Here is a 14,236-nt window from a genome sequence, read left to right on the forward strand (position 1 = left end):
CCTGGAATGCAACTTCCTACTGAGGCTAAGAAGCAAGGAGCAGCACATTTTAGTGGCATAGTGTATACCACAAGTTTAAGTATTTTCTTATTGTGGGACATTCATTTCAGTTTTCTAATATTTTATTACTATAACTCATATAGCATCGAGCCATATTTTATCATTATAACCCATATCTGATCTACATTTTGAATTATTTTAATAAAAAATTATCTCACATAATTTAAACATTTATCTGATGTAATCAAAAAGCTTATACATGTTGGTAACATTTTTCTTTTCCTTCCTAAAATACTAGCATTCTGACCTTCTAGACAAAGAAAAGCACACTATTCAAATGTAACTGCAGAATATATATATCTTTTGTCCTAGCCTTCCAAACCTTTCAATCCACTGAGGTCATTTTAACAAATCACTAGGGAGCACCTGTCATGCGGACAGCGAGGGGGAACGACACGGTGTCTGTTGAGTACTATGGCATTAGTCAGCGTGACGAGGTTCAGCATGCTTCATTTCTAATCCTAACTATGGGCTCTGAGGAAGTCATACCGTTCTAGACCCTCAGAACCTTAAAAATTAAGAAGGATGGTGTCAACCTACTTTTCAGAAGTTGTTAAAAGGAGAAAACACGAAAAGCCCAGATGGAGAGACAATACAGGAAAACTGGGAGCCTAAGGGTATTAAATTGCACTTTGTTTTCTATTTTGTTTCAGTTCACTTGTTCAATGAGAGGGACTTGTACTCAAGGAAAAACTGATCACACGTAGTTGAAATAATGATCATTATTTTCTTTATCATTTTATCCTCAACATTTCATTGAAGAAAAAAAAAAAAAGACGTTGAATTTGTGACAAAAAGCCAGTTGTCTTTTGTGACTTTTAAGGTGATTCCTTAACAACAGTATATTCCATTAACTGGTTCACTTCTGTAAACCTCACACATCCGTCGCTTGCTGGATCCCAATTAACTCTCTTCTCAGGGGCATCCTGTCACAGCCCTGCCCTCGGCTGCTCCTATGAACAAGTGTGCTAAATCAGGACACTGTGACTCACACAGCCTTGAGTCCTCTCAGAGTTCCTCAAGCTCAGATTGCAACACTTCCTTTTCTCCTGGGGATAGAAGAATCTCCAGCTCTAAAAACTATCTGCTCATTAAATGTGTTGGTTCCAGTTTTTATTATCGTGCCAGATGTATTCTACATGGAAAAATCTTCCTAGGATTCGCTCAGGCACCTGATTAAACCAAAGAATGTTATAAAAATGTATGGTATAAAATTTCCTGAAAGGTTAAAGTGTCGTATTTTATTCTTAGATCAAAATTGTTTGTATGTTGAAATAGCAATTGCTAAAAATTCCTTTTTCTTAAATCATATACTGCTTGATGCATTTATGTTGAACTTGTACTTTTTCAGCATATTCAATCAGACTTCAGGGTCTCTGAGGACTGAAAAACGATTTAAACGATGTGGCTTAGATTCCTCATCCATACACAAAATGAGTAAATTACTTGACTCTTAGAATATATTCCATATTGCATCTTGGGTCCCAATAATTCAACCCTGAAACCAGACAACTTCTGGTATAGCTCAACTGACTCCTTAGCCAAAAATTTTTTAATGTTCTGAAAATTTGAGGCTGAAATATATGTTTAATTTTGAATGCCTCTTGAGACTCTACAGTTATCACAGAGCACTTTTTGTGGCAATATTTACTTAATTTAGGGCAGTACATTGCATAGTCTGTGGTCAATTAGTACGAAAGCGTTTTCTGGCTATTTTCATTTGCTTTTCCACAATACCAAGAATTGTGTTTTACAAAGGAAAGTGTAATACAGAGTTAAATAACACATTAATATATTAGCTAAGTTAACTTAATATAAAGTTCATTTTTGTCTTCAATCTCAAGATTAATTATACTTTTCATCTTCATTTCAGTCTTCTAGTAAAGAATGAGTTCCTAATACCACAACATATAAAAGGAAAACCTTTGCTCAGAGATGCCACACGCTACTTAAGGCTGGTGTCTAGTTCTGTAAGGACTGAACTGGAAGAAATAACAACTACACAATTGTGATAAAAGGAAAAGGCCAATACTGCATTATTTTTGTGCTCCAGAAGTATAGTTCTATTTGCAGCACTTTGTATTTCCTTTAGAATGGAAACAAAAAGATCATCTGGAATATAATGTTAATGTGCAGCAGTCATCTATGTAAGTACTAAAAGCAAGACAAAAGTCTATTTCTAGCCTCCTGATTCAGTATTACTGACAAGATGAGTTTAGGTACACTTATTCTCCAATTCCCCATGAGACTGAAGAAAGCAAGTTTCTAATTGAGCCACTGAATGTTGGTTGGGAAGTTGGCCAGTGAAACCTGACTTTCAGAGATCCTGACACTTTGTGCATTTTCATGTTCCCTATGAAATGAACAGCAAGGCCAAGGCTTAATGCAGCCAATGGCTGGGCCTGGGGGTACAAGAACTGCCATAGTTCTTACCTTGGGGTTTCTTCTCAACACTGTCCCAGAGTATCGTGTCAGCCAGGACAGGGTACCTGCATTTGGAGGCTCTGTTTCTTCAATCCTCCTTCCATTTTTCAAACAAGTGTCAAACCCGTGTCACTGTCTCTCCATACCCTCTCCTCTGCATCTCCTTTATCCTTCCCATGTGGTTCCATTCAAATCCTGTACATCCAATCCTGGATGGATGACTGCTTCTAAACAAACATGCTATAAATAAATCCTTCCAATATCTGCTGACCATCAATGGTGTCTGCTAATACCCGGCACTTTAACTTAAATATCTCAAAATTTCATATCAGTGGACAGGGATTTAGCTCAGTGGTTCTGCCACTCAAGCGCAAGGACCTGAGTTCGATCTCTGGTACCAAAAAAAAGAATAGAAATTTCATATCAGTGATGGTTAGTTGTGTCACTCTCAATGCAATCTGCCAGATCCTCAAATCCAGGTGTCCACAGAAGGCCAAAGAAGTTGAGGAGACATCATTTCTTCTGCCACAAGAGAAGTTAGGGAAAGCTTCACAAATGAGCTGACATTTGAGATGGACCTTCAAAAGTAGTATTTTCTAAAATGGAAAATACTGATGAAAAGGAAGCTGGAAGAGGGCATTTCGAATAGAATCAGCATGAACATAGACACAGCTTGTAACTGTAAGTTACATGTTAAAATATACTCAACAATTTCAACTTTCGTTGAGCTATAATTGAATAGCCATGCAAAGGATATTTCCACCGGTACACTTTAATCGATTTACTTTCTTTAAATGTTTCCTTAATCGTCTTGACAGATGAATACACTGGCCCACTGCAGAGCTCTTGTGCAGTCTTGTATTATGAAAAGTATCCTGACATTGTGAAAGAGGGCAGTTTTAAAGCTGATGTTGGAAGGAACTTTGAGGAAATCTGGAGCTACCCATGCTATCAACAAGAACAAACAAAACTTTACGGAGTGATTTTAGTATAGAAAGCTTTCTCTATGCTCAGTGGACTCAGTAGCACCAATGGAAGCATAAGCGTCCGCAGATAGGGCATTCCCACAACAGGACACAGAGATATTTATAATGAGGTGGCAGAAGGACATTTATCAAGAAAGCAGCAGATGAGAAAGCTAGAGAGAGAACAGCCTGAAACAAACAGACGATGGGGAAGGGGACTGCACAAGAAGGAGGAGAAATAAAGAGTTCAAGACAGAACAAGCTATACGAATTAAAAGGGAGTATGATGAATTGCAGGCCTGGAAAAGAAGTAGCACAGGAGAGAAAGAGCAGTAACTGTCTGGGTTCGCATAACAGAACAGAGTGTTAATAAGCCTCATGCAATGCATTAAAAATGAGAGAGGAGGGACAGAATTTGGTAGGAGACAAAGTAAACAATGGCACTGAGTCAACAGCACTGGCTTTACTGGTTCTGATTCTATTTACTTTCTTGTGTATCAGGCATAGTTAAAACCACATGACAGTGCTACAAAATTTACTCATGTTATTTACTTTCATAGGGTTATTGTTTTATCAAAGAAACTGCAGCAGAATCCTAAAGTGTTTGGTTGAACCTCCTGAAACACCTCCTCCTAGTTAGTAGTCACTGAGTTTAACTCACAGCTCTGGATTCTTGCTAAATTACTTAGGAATTATTTAATGCTAGTGATTCTGTAAATCTTTTCACAGTAATTTCTTTGACTCTATTGGCATAAAAATAATGCCTACTTCTTAGGGTTATTTTGAGAATTAAATGAGATAACACAAAATAGTCCTTAACTCAGTTATGTAAGACATTCTCAAACATTAACCTTTACATTACTTTTGATACCATTACCAAATCATTTTACCTTGCATAACTTCACAAATCTGACTTTAGCATGTAGGCAACAAATACTTTGTTTATTGCTATAAAGATTAGAAACAATTAGTACAAAGCAATTGGCCTGGTACCTGGCAGATTCGCAATAGAGGCTTTTGTTTCTCTTCCTCTCATTTCCTTCCTGTCTCAAAAATATTATAAATATTGTTACTATTATTATTTTTCCACCAAGTAGATACATCTTTACATCTACGCAATTGATCAAGGAAAAGACCCTAAGCAAATATGGAGTAATCCCAATGATAAACTCTCCAAAACAATCAATCAAATATGAATATACCTCTGGTGACTGACTTCATAAACTTTGCAATTACTTTGCAAGGCCTGAAAATTGAGAAACGGTAAGGGCTAGGGCTGCCTTTCCCCAGAGAGTGGTAGAAGGTCTGAGCGATAAGTAGGAAAAAACCAGCACCAACGGAAATGGAATTCATTGAAATGTTTCCATGCATTAAATAAGGTTTTCTACCACTAAAATTATGTTTCCTACTTGAGGTCATAAACAGAAGGGAGAGGGACTAGATGAAAAAATTAAAACACCACTAATATTTTATGAAGGCAGGCCATAGAATGAAAAGGCAAATGTGGTGGGAGTTATTCACAAGAGACTATTTGCATGTTTCCTAATGTGTTGCTCTGCTATATAATAAATTTAGGAGTAACTAAGACCCACATTCATCATGTCCTCCTGCATCTAAGAGAACTGAGATAATTAAAAACAAAACCTTTGTATCAATGGTCACATTAGATCCCACATATACACTATTTATCAATACAGAGGAGATAAATTAATGCTTTGTTAGACTTGAATATGTTTAATTCTTTAGATCTGATTTAATGTAGAATACGAAGATCATGTGCGAGGAGATCTTAGATAAAAATATTCTAAATATTAACTGAAAGTTTTAAGGAACTTGTCCCCCTTCTGCCTCGATCCCTCAGCACTCAGGGATTACTGACATACTTCCCTGGGTACATATAGCCTTCATTTGTGTTCCTTTGAAGCACTCCATGCTCATCAATTTAATCAACGCGTAGAGAAAAGATTAATACTATCACACATGTTTAAATCATTCAAAATTTAAAATAGTTGTGGTCCTAGAAGCCAAACAATGTTAAATTGATGTTGACTGCTGATCTCTTTGGACTCTTGAGATGCAAACGAAGGGACTGACACCAGCAACTCTGTCATTCTGGAGCAGTAAATTTCCAAGTAGGACACTTGCAGAAAAACTAATCCTAAAAAGGTTCATTCTTATCGGTAAATTATAAACTTGTAGAGTTCAAGAAATCTGTGATTGTTCTCAGTATTTTGGGGCGTAAGTTTTCCTTTTAATGTTCCTACCAATGGTACTTCTTTTCAGTGTTTGTATTCTGTACATCCTGCAGATGACCTCAGATTTGTAGAACTGGCATCATTTAATTTTGGGTAACAGTTGAAGTGGAGAAAAATTAGTTACATTTCTGCTTTTAGTGCTTACATTTTTAAACTGTGTATTCTTTAGTTTTTATTTAATGTCAAAATAATTGTTTTCTGTTGAATACCTGAGATAGTATTAATAGTTTTCTGCTTAAAGTCCTGTGCAATTGTCATTACTAATTTTAGGGTATTGTTTGTAAACTGTATATGGCACATGACACATAAAATCCTCTAGCAGCAACTGTTGGTTGGCATATTAATCTGAACTATCACCCTTCTGCTTCATAGTGATATGAAATTTGCACTTACAAACAATTCCCTGAAATTTGGATTTAAGAGCAATTCCTGCATGTAGTAAGAATTTAATAATTATTGTCATCTTGTTTAAACAATAAGACCATCAAGTCAGGGTGCATGGTTTTTAGACATCTCTAAAGAACAGTCAAAAACAAGGGAGAATTTACAGGGGTGCCTCAATTCACAAACAATTCTTTCCAGGATTCTGCTAGCAAACTGAACTGGATGGGAACTGAATCAAATTTAATGTACAGGTTCAAAGTTGGCCTGAGGGGGAAATTGCAGTTTTCTTCAATATTCATTCTTAAATCTATAAATATGTGTTCATTAGGCACTGAATCTTTTCCTCTAATCTAACATCAAAATATATTTTATAAATTCAACACATCTGCTGCTCCCTTTACTTTCAATAGTTTTCCAGTACCCCGCTTAATGCCCACAATCTACACAATCTCATGTGTCCCCTGAAAGAAAACTGTCTCTCCATTCAAATGATAAACTGTCCTTTTAATCACATTATAAAAATCTAATATTGTGTTTTCTCTTTAAATATATAATTGTGTTCTTGGACTCACTTATATTTTTATAACATTCTCTCTCAAAAGCCATAAATGCAGCAGTTATTCCCTTACCACAACTCACGGGCTTGGAACTTCAGATTACTTTCTCACTTCTTCTTATTGACTCATGTTAACTTCACCTTTCCCCTCATGCTGACCCTGGAAAATTCCAAATTATCTTTTGAAGTGCAACTCTAGAATCAGATTTCTAAAGAAATCTTTCCATGCTGGGGTGGGTACCTCTGTCATGAGCTCCCAAGATAGCATATCTTGTGCTTCTCCCAATTATGTCTTCTCTCTTGACCATCAACTGTGAAACATTTGGGTGTATTTTATCCCTCTCCAGCATCGACTGATTAGCACAGTGGGGAGCCACCAAAGCATACCTCTGAGCAACTAATGGTGTTAGATGAAAGATTAGATTAGTGAAACCATGTAAGAACATAAAGTTTACATTGCTTTAACATTTCCATGTTTGACTCATCTTCTTTTACAAAACAGATAATAACAACGCAGAGCATGATAATTACATCTTATATTGTTTGTAACAGAAGATTGTTATTCTTCAAGTCATTTGCTAAATTTCACAATTTTGAGCTATGCTGAAAAGATTCAAATGCAAGTCTAGCTGACCCAATTGATCTTATTTTGGCAATGCATAATTTTTCATTTCTTCTCTTTTTATTCTTCTCTAATTATCATTTATTTATTATTAAAGTAATAGCATTAAGATGTCATTGCCTTAGAAATTCTCAATTTATAAAACATTTTATAATGTTATCATGTTTTATAAAACATGACAAAATGTTTTATTAGTGGACAATATCGACATATTAAAATAACTTCTACAGGAATGTGAGTTTTTCCCCTTCCTATTAAAAAATGTTTTCTTATTTCACATTGTCTATTATGTGTTTTGGTTCCTATTTACATTTTCAACTTCTTACACCAGAGAGACAATCTAATATTTACACATGTGTGTCAGATTTAGAAAAGGGGGGGGAATGAGAAAAGAAGGAAATAATGGAAGGAAAAGGGGGTTGAAGGGAAGGAAGGGAAATGTGAATAAAAGGAGTGAAGATACACCGCATAAAAAGGTACAAATTCCCTACGATGAAAGTGATCATTATGGAAATCTAAATTGTACCAATAAAATTAAAAGATTTTTAAAAAGGAATGGGGAGTTTTGAGTGCTATTGATCAGATATAGCTATATTAAAAATAACTAGATGAGAAACAGAGTCAGGATATATGAATTGATGTTGTAATTCTACCAAATATCACATGTTTTCTTAGGATAATTAATTTGATCTTTCTTATTTTCAGCTATGTGTAGAAGAATGTGTGTATTTTCTTTAGAAAATAGTTAAGATAATAATTTTACAAATTTTTGTGACAAACTAGGAAATAATGTGCCTGAAATGACTTGAGAAATTCTAAATAGAGAAAAAATGTCTGCTGATAATTAGCAAAGAGTTGCCTAAAATCGAGCAACTTAAATAGAAAAAGTGGCTTCAGACATCTAACAAGAAGAGAATATTTAATTTTGGTCTTTCATTTTAATTGAAAAAATAGCACTGTTAAGGAATAATGGATAGTTAATTCACATTTTTATTTCTAAGCAACAAAGATATCATCTTCCTAACAATCATTTCAACTTAATTTTATTTTCTATTACACTAAAAACACATCAATCAAATTGCTATGTCTATAAAATTAACATTTTGGTTGAACATTTTATAGAGGCAAGAAAGTATACAGCTGCTAATGTACCTGAATAACTAATAATTAGACATGATGGGAAAAGCTACTGTCACTAACCTGTTCTTTGGAATAAATTACCTGCTGCTCCCATTAGGGAATAGAACTCCTTAATGGTTTTTAGATGTTGATACAAAATTAATTAAAAATATTTGTATATAACAATATGTAATCTATAATTATTAAAGCACTTCAATAATAGATCCTTCTGTGTTTCCTATTTGTGTTCAATGGAATCTGTCATTTATTAATATAATCGGTCATTGTTCTGGCCTTTGATACTCTGAACATTGAGTATGCAGGGACCCAATTAATTTTATAACATTCTGTCATGTTAGGAAAAGGTTCACTAAGAATAAAAGTCTACATGATGACTCAATATCTAGAATTCCCTATGTCTGCAGTCCACTTGGTTTGATTCACTAATGTTGCCAAAGCACACAGAGGGTCCCATATACATGCTATTGTACTATTCCTATTCAAATAATTAAGATCACATGATCCCCTCCAACTTATTTATAGGATTTTAGTGCACACAGCATTCAAATGTGAACTGAATTTTTTCTCATTCACTTTTAGGTTCATTTTGAACTTATCATTATTTCTATATGGTTAAAATTGCCATTAGTTCCTAAAATAACTATCATTATGAGGCATCAAACATACTTTACACTGAGACCGGAACACAGACATACACATAGAGATAGAAGAGAAACTTATAACATCAGGTGCTTACTCCTATTGATCTGTTTTAATAATTCTATAAGAATATTAAATGCTTTAGATACATGGTATACTTCTTACGGTAAGAACACCTCATAAGACAGACATACATATCATAATAAATACCTCCTTAATGGGACTGTTTTGATCCATCCCCTTTATTCTTGACTACACTGAAACTCACAAATTATTATTTTATGAATTTTTTTTTTCAAAAGACTACCTTAAAACTGTGAACGCAAATGGGACAGCATGCATCCCAAGTAAAACATCATCAAGAACGCGATTCTTCCCAAGGTCATTCATATTACCACACTTCCGGCTGCTTTGGTAGTGGGGGACTGGGGAACCAGGGCGGGTTGATCCCCAACTTAGTGACTTGTAGCACGAACTGGCAGTATCTCTCTCTTGTGTCACAAATCAATGTTCAGAAACTGTTATCTCGTTCCCCGGTAACTCGGGAAATCCTCCCAGAAGATCTCTGTACTTATCCCCGAGCCTAGATATCATTTTCTGTCACTTGAAATTATAGTCTTTGCTTGTTTTATTTTAAGCAGGTACATTTATAAAAGACTTTTGCAACATCACAAACATTTTATTTAAATGGGTGACTCAAGCATGTTAGTTTAAATTAAACCACATGCTTGGGATATTCACGGAGCTATGTAAGGACTATATTTTATGAAAATGCAGGGTGCAGAGCAGCAAAATTTAATCTGGAGGGCACTTGCCCTCAGTCATGCGCGACAAGATATATTGGCCATGAATGGATTGCAGCAGTGCTACTTGAGTTTCTTTAATTTTCTAAACCAAGATTGTAAAAGAATCAGTGGTATTGAATCCCACTGGCTATGGCAAAAGGCTTTGCGCAGAGATAAGGAACAATTTATCTTCTCCTGTAAAAGAGAGCAGTTTTGGCAGATAGTAAAATACATCACAGTATAATATACTCTAGGAAGAACATTACAAAATATGGATTATTTCTTAAAATTTAAAGCGTACTGATTCAGTATACCTCCCAAAATAAAAGGTAATGATAGTGCTCACTGCAAATTACAAATATTAAAATGTAAATTACAGTCTAGGAGGGCATAAGCATATGTCTCTATGAGATGTATTCTTAGCAATGATTCAGTAAGAAGAATAATATTTCACTTAGGAAACTAAAATACTAATTAACCTTCAAATATTCCATTACCTCTATTAAATAAAACCGGATATTGCCAAATTAGAATGGTGAGGGTTTTCTGGATGTTATTTTGCCCTACAGGCTATGATTTAAAAATTATAGGGTTTATCATGTCCATATTTTTATAAATGTTTGGGGACTATACCATTGACTGGTAGAATGGTTTCCTCTCTCTTTGAGATTCTGCTTTTTACAATTTCTTCTGTGTGTAACATATACAAATAATTAGGTTATTGTAAGCTTGATTAGGCATTGCTGCTTCATTAGTCCTATTCAGGAAAGTGTTTGTAATGTTCTAAATAATAATAATAAACATTTTAAAGGAAAAATATTCATTTCTATGTTATGGCTTTTGAACATCACAACAATAGAGAAAATACTTTCATGGAGTCTATCTGAGGTCATAAAGCTTACTAATGGTCCATCATTAAGTTTAGACATTAAGTATATACTTACCCTTTCTGCATCTTTTATAAAAATACTAAATATCTTTGTAAGTCAGTAGAAAGATTCATTATCTGAGTTCTGAGATGGCTGAATATGTACAGATTTTTTTTTGTTTGTGTCACTAAGGTAACGCTTGCATTGGGGTGCTTCATTAACTGAAAAAACAAGACAAGTTTTCCCTTTCCCATCACTGAAATAATTTCAAACAGAATAATGATGACATGTAACCGTACAGAAAAAACTCAAGAGTTGATACAAACATAAAATGTCAGTAAAACAGGCACACAATCTACATTCTCTCTGTAGTGTTAGTGTCTTTGTGCTTCAAAATGGAATGTGTAAACATTAGAGTACTTTTGTCAAGTGTCAATCTGTGAGTTGTAAAGATAATTATGGAACAAAATTAAGGTAAGTGTTAATAGTTCCTAAGGTCAACACTATCGCCCCTGAAATACCCATATCTGGTATGAATGTAAGCCAAATATCACAACAAAGGATCCATAAGAGCTAAAAATATATTTTAAGAATAGAGATGTCATGTAAATGAACTTTATGACTCAGTATCATGTATCTCATTTTTTCATGAAGTATATTCCTTTGTTCTTAGATTACATGTCACTCATTTGTTGTAACGACAGAAAATTACATGTTATTTTAGAAAACAAATTTCTTTAAAATTATATTCAAATGCTTCCCAGGTCAAAGTACAGCTCTGAAAACCTACACACCATACGCCATGCTAATTCCTTGGGACTTGGTTATACGCATCCACTCCGAGTCTTCTTCATAGTAATACACAAGCACAGTTAGAGAATGTAACACCCAGGAGTGATAGCAGATTTATTAATGATCCAGGTCTAAGGCAGAACGTCACTCCTTTTTCCTACAGCAAAACACATACTGGTACATTTTCAGCAGGCATAATAACTTACCATAGGAAATTTACACCTGTACATGGTATATGCTTCCTCTTTCTCCCCTCTCCTGCCCGCTTCTCTGCTATGTACAAAAACTTGGTTCTTTTTTCTCTTCTAGTTTCATTGTTTTTCCTTGTCCCCTCTTTCCTTTCTCCCTCCCTCCTCTCTTATTCCTCTTCCTATTTGAGCATTTTCTTCCCATTTCCCAATATCTATTATACAACTCAGGGAGCACCATTCCTATACAAAATTAAAATAATAAAGTAAACATTTTAATATTCTAAAGATTTCAGAGGAGTATCAAATGGTACAATCCAGACAAGCTACATGAAAATTAAATTCATAACCTGAATCTACAAAAGGCAATACGTGAGCACAGTAAGTGGGATTATTATTTGTTCAGATGTTGGTCTTGCTTACCACTTCCTTATATATGCGGAAATAGGGTCTGCTTCCTTACTAGACTAAAACAAAGATTTCACAGCAGCCGAGCCATGTGCATTCTCCCCCTCCTGACGCTCAGAGAGAGGAGACATGCATGGAAGAAAAGATCATATGGAATATAAACGTATGTAATATATATATAAATAACACGGTACAGGTTAAAATGTATTAATTTTTCTGGCATATTTGTATAAACCACTCATCAATAGGATGAATCAAATGAGAAGGTTCTATTTTTAGTGATAACATATTGTCCCCCCAAATATTAATTTTTGTCCTTAAAGTAAGAACATTTGGGCTGGGGACTTAGCTCAGTGGCACCACACCTGCCTCAGAAGCACAAGGTCCTGAGTTCGATCCCCGGTACCGGATAAAAAATAAAAATAGGGCCGGAGATTTAGCTCACTGGTTCCGGCGCCTGCCTCGCAAGCACAGGGTCCCGAGTTTGATCCTCCATACCAAAATAAATAAATAAATAAATAAATAATAAATTAATAAATAAAATTGGGTTCCTTTCATTAAAATAAATAAATAAATATTTAAAAAAATAAAGTAAGAACATTTTTGCCAGGAAACAATCCCTGTCAGAAGCAAAGTTCACAGAATCGAGTTCAGGAAAACTGCCAAGATTCTGTAGCCAATTTCCTCAATAAACATGGAAAATCAATTATTGAATTCAGAACCAGACTTAAGTGAGCGTACATGACCTGCTTCCAGCGGTTCAGGAAGGAGGGAGAATCAGGGTGAGTGGCTTCCAGGCACACTAAGCTCCCTGCTCTTCAGCACTAGGACGCCTGCATGTGAAGACCTGGGCAGGACTGGGAGAAACTCGCTTTGCGATCCACAAAGGAGCTTTCCTAGTTCTCTTGCTTCTCTGTTTTTCTGAAAATCTTGGTTTGAAACCAAACGTCCCTTGAATGTGAGTGACATTCGCGTTTTCTTTGAAAAAACCATGCAAGACAGGTCCCAGGCAGGGGAGACTCGGCGTGTCCTCTGCTGGGGGAGTGATCTGCAGAGCGGCTCCCCTGTCTCGTGGGCATCGAAGGGACACCTCTGTCGTGCATGTGGCTGTTAGCCTCACTCTATCAATCAGACCCTGTCCCACCGTGAAATGAGGCACAGGGATTCATCACGACAGTGAGTCACGTAACTTTATACTCAATAGCCCACCTTCCTCTGCAGCAGGACAACGGCTAACGGATGCTCAATATCCGCATAATATTAAACCACCACTAGCCCTTTACAAGAGCCCTAAGGTGAAAATTCATTGTTTTTAATGTTGTGGATTTTGGATAAAAAGATGGGTGGGTTTGTTTTTAATATAATGGAGAACTACTCAGCCATAAACAAGGATAAACGAGATATTTCTAAGTAAATGGATGCACCTTGAGACCATCCTCTTTAATAAACTGAATGTACACGTGTAAATATCACATTGTCTCTCTGGTGTGAGAAAATAAAAGCATAAATAAGGACCAAAATGTATAATAGATGTTGTGAAATTATTCAAAATAATACTGAGTGTCAGATAATTTATTAATAATTAAAATCTTTTATGCAAAAAATGGCACAGTTTTATAAGGAGACAAGTTGAGAGATATATTAGCAATTGAAAATATATTCTTTTATGATCACGATACACAGTATATTTATCATTGCTAGTCTCTAGTTATTTTGTTACAAAATTTTATTTTATCATAGAGGCATTCTTACATTTTCTTTATTAATATCTACTTGTATTACATTAAAATAAAAATTAAAACTTGTGCATTTTATATTTTTCTAATAATTACAAATTTTACCACTTATGACTCTATCCATCCTTAATTTCCAGTGCAGTTTAGATAAATTATGCTCCAAGGAGGTGGTATGTCTAAATTTCTTCCATGTTTTTAGTTGTGAAGCATAAAATTCTCTTTACATCCATGTTAATTTTAGTTAAAATTATTCTTGTAAGATGTAATAACTGAGAATGTTTTCCCTTCTTCTGTAATATTCTGTCTTAGTTTAAAAACTAGCAACCTGCCAAAGGGAAACTGAAATTTAAATCTTGGAGATAAAAACAATGCATTTTCACAAGCATATTTTTAAAATATCATTGCTTGTTTCT

At 35.0% G+C, this 14,236-nt stretch overlaps 1 protein-coding gene across 4 annotated transcripts in view; it reads right to left on the reverse strand.

Annotated features, from left to right (window-relative positions):
- Positions 1–14,236, reverse strand: part of Negr1 (neuronal growth regulator 1) — an 813,948-nt gene that overhangs the window by 731,051 nt on the left and 68,661 nt on the right. The window lies entirely within an intron of this gene.

This window comes from Heterocephalus glaber, unplaced genomic scaffold (genome assembly GCF_053883595.1).
Source record: "Heterocephalus glaber isolate CG9 unplaced genomic scaffold, H.glaber_assembly_v1.0 deba00001442, whole genome shotgun sequence".
In the NCBI taxonomy this organism is placed as follows: Eukaryota; Metazoa; Chordata; class Mammalia; order Rodentia; family Bathyergidae; genus Heterocephalus; species Heterocephalus glaber.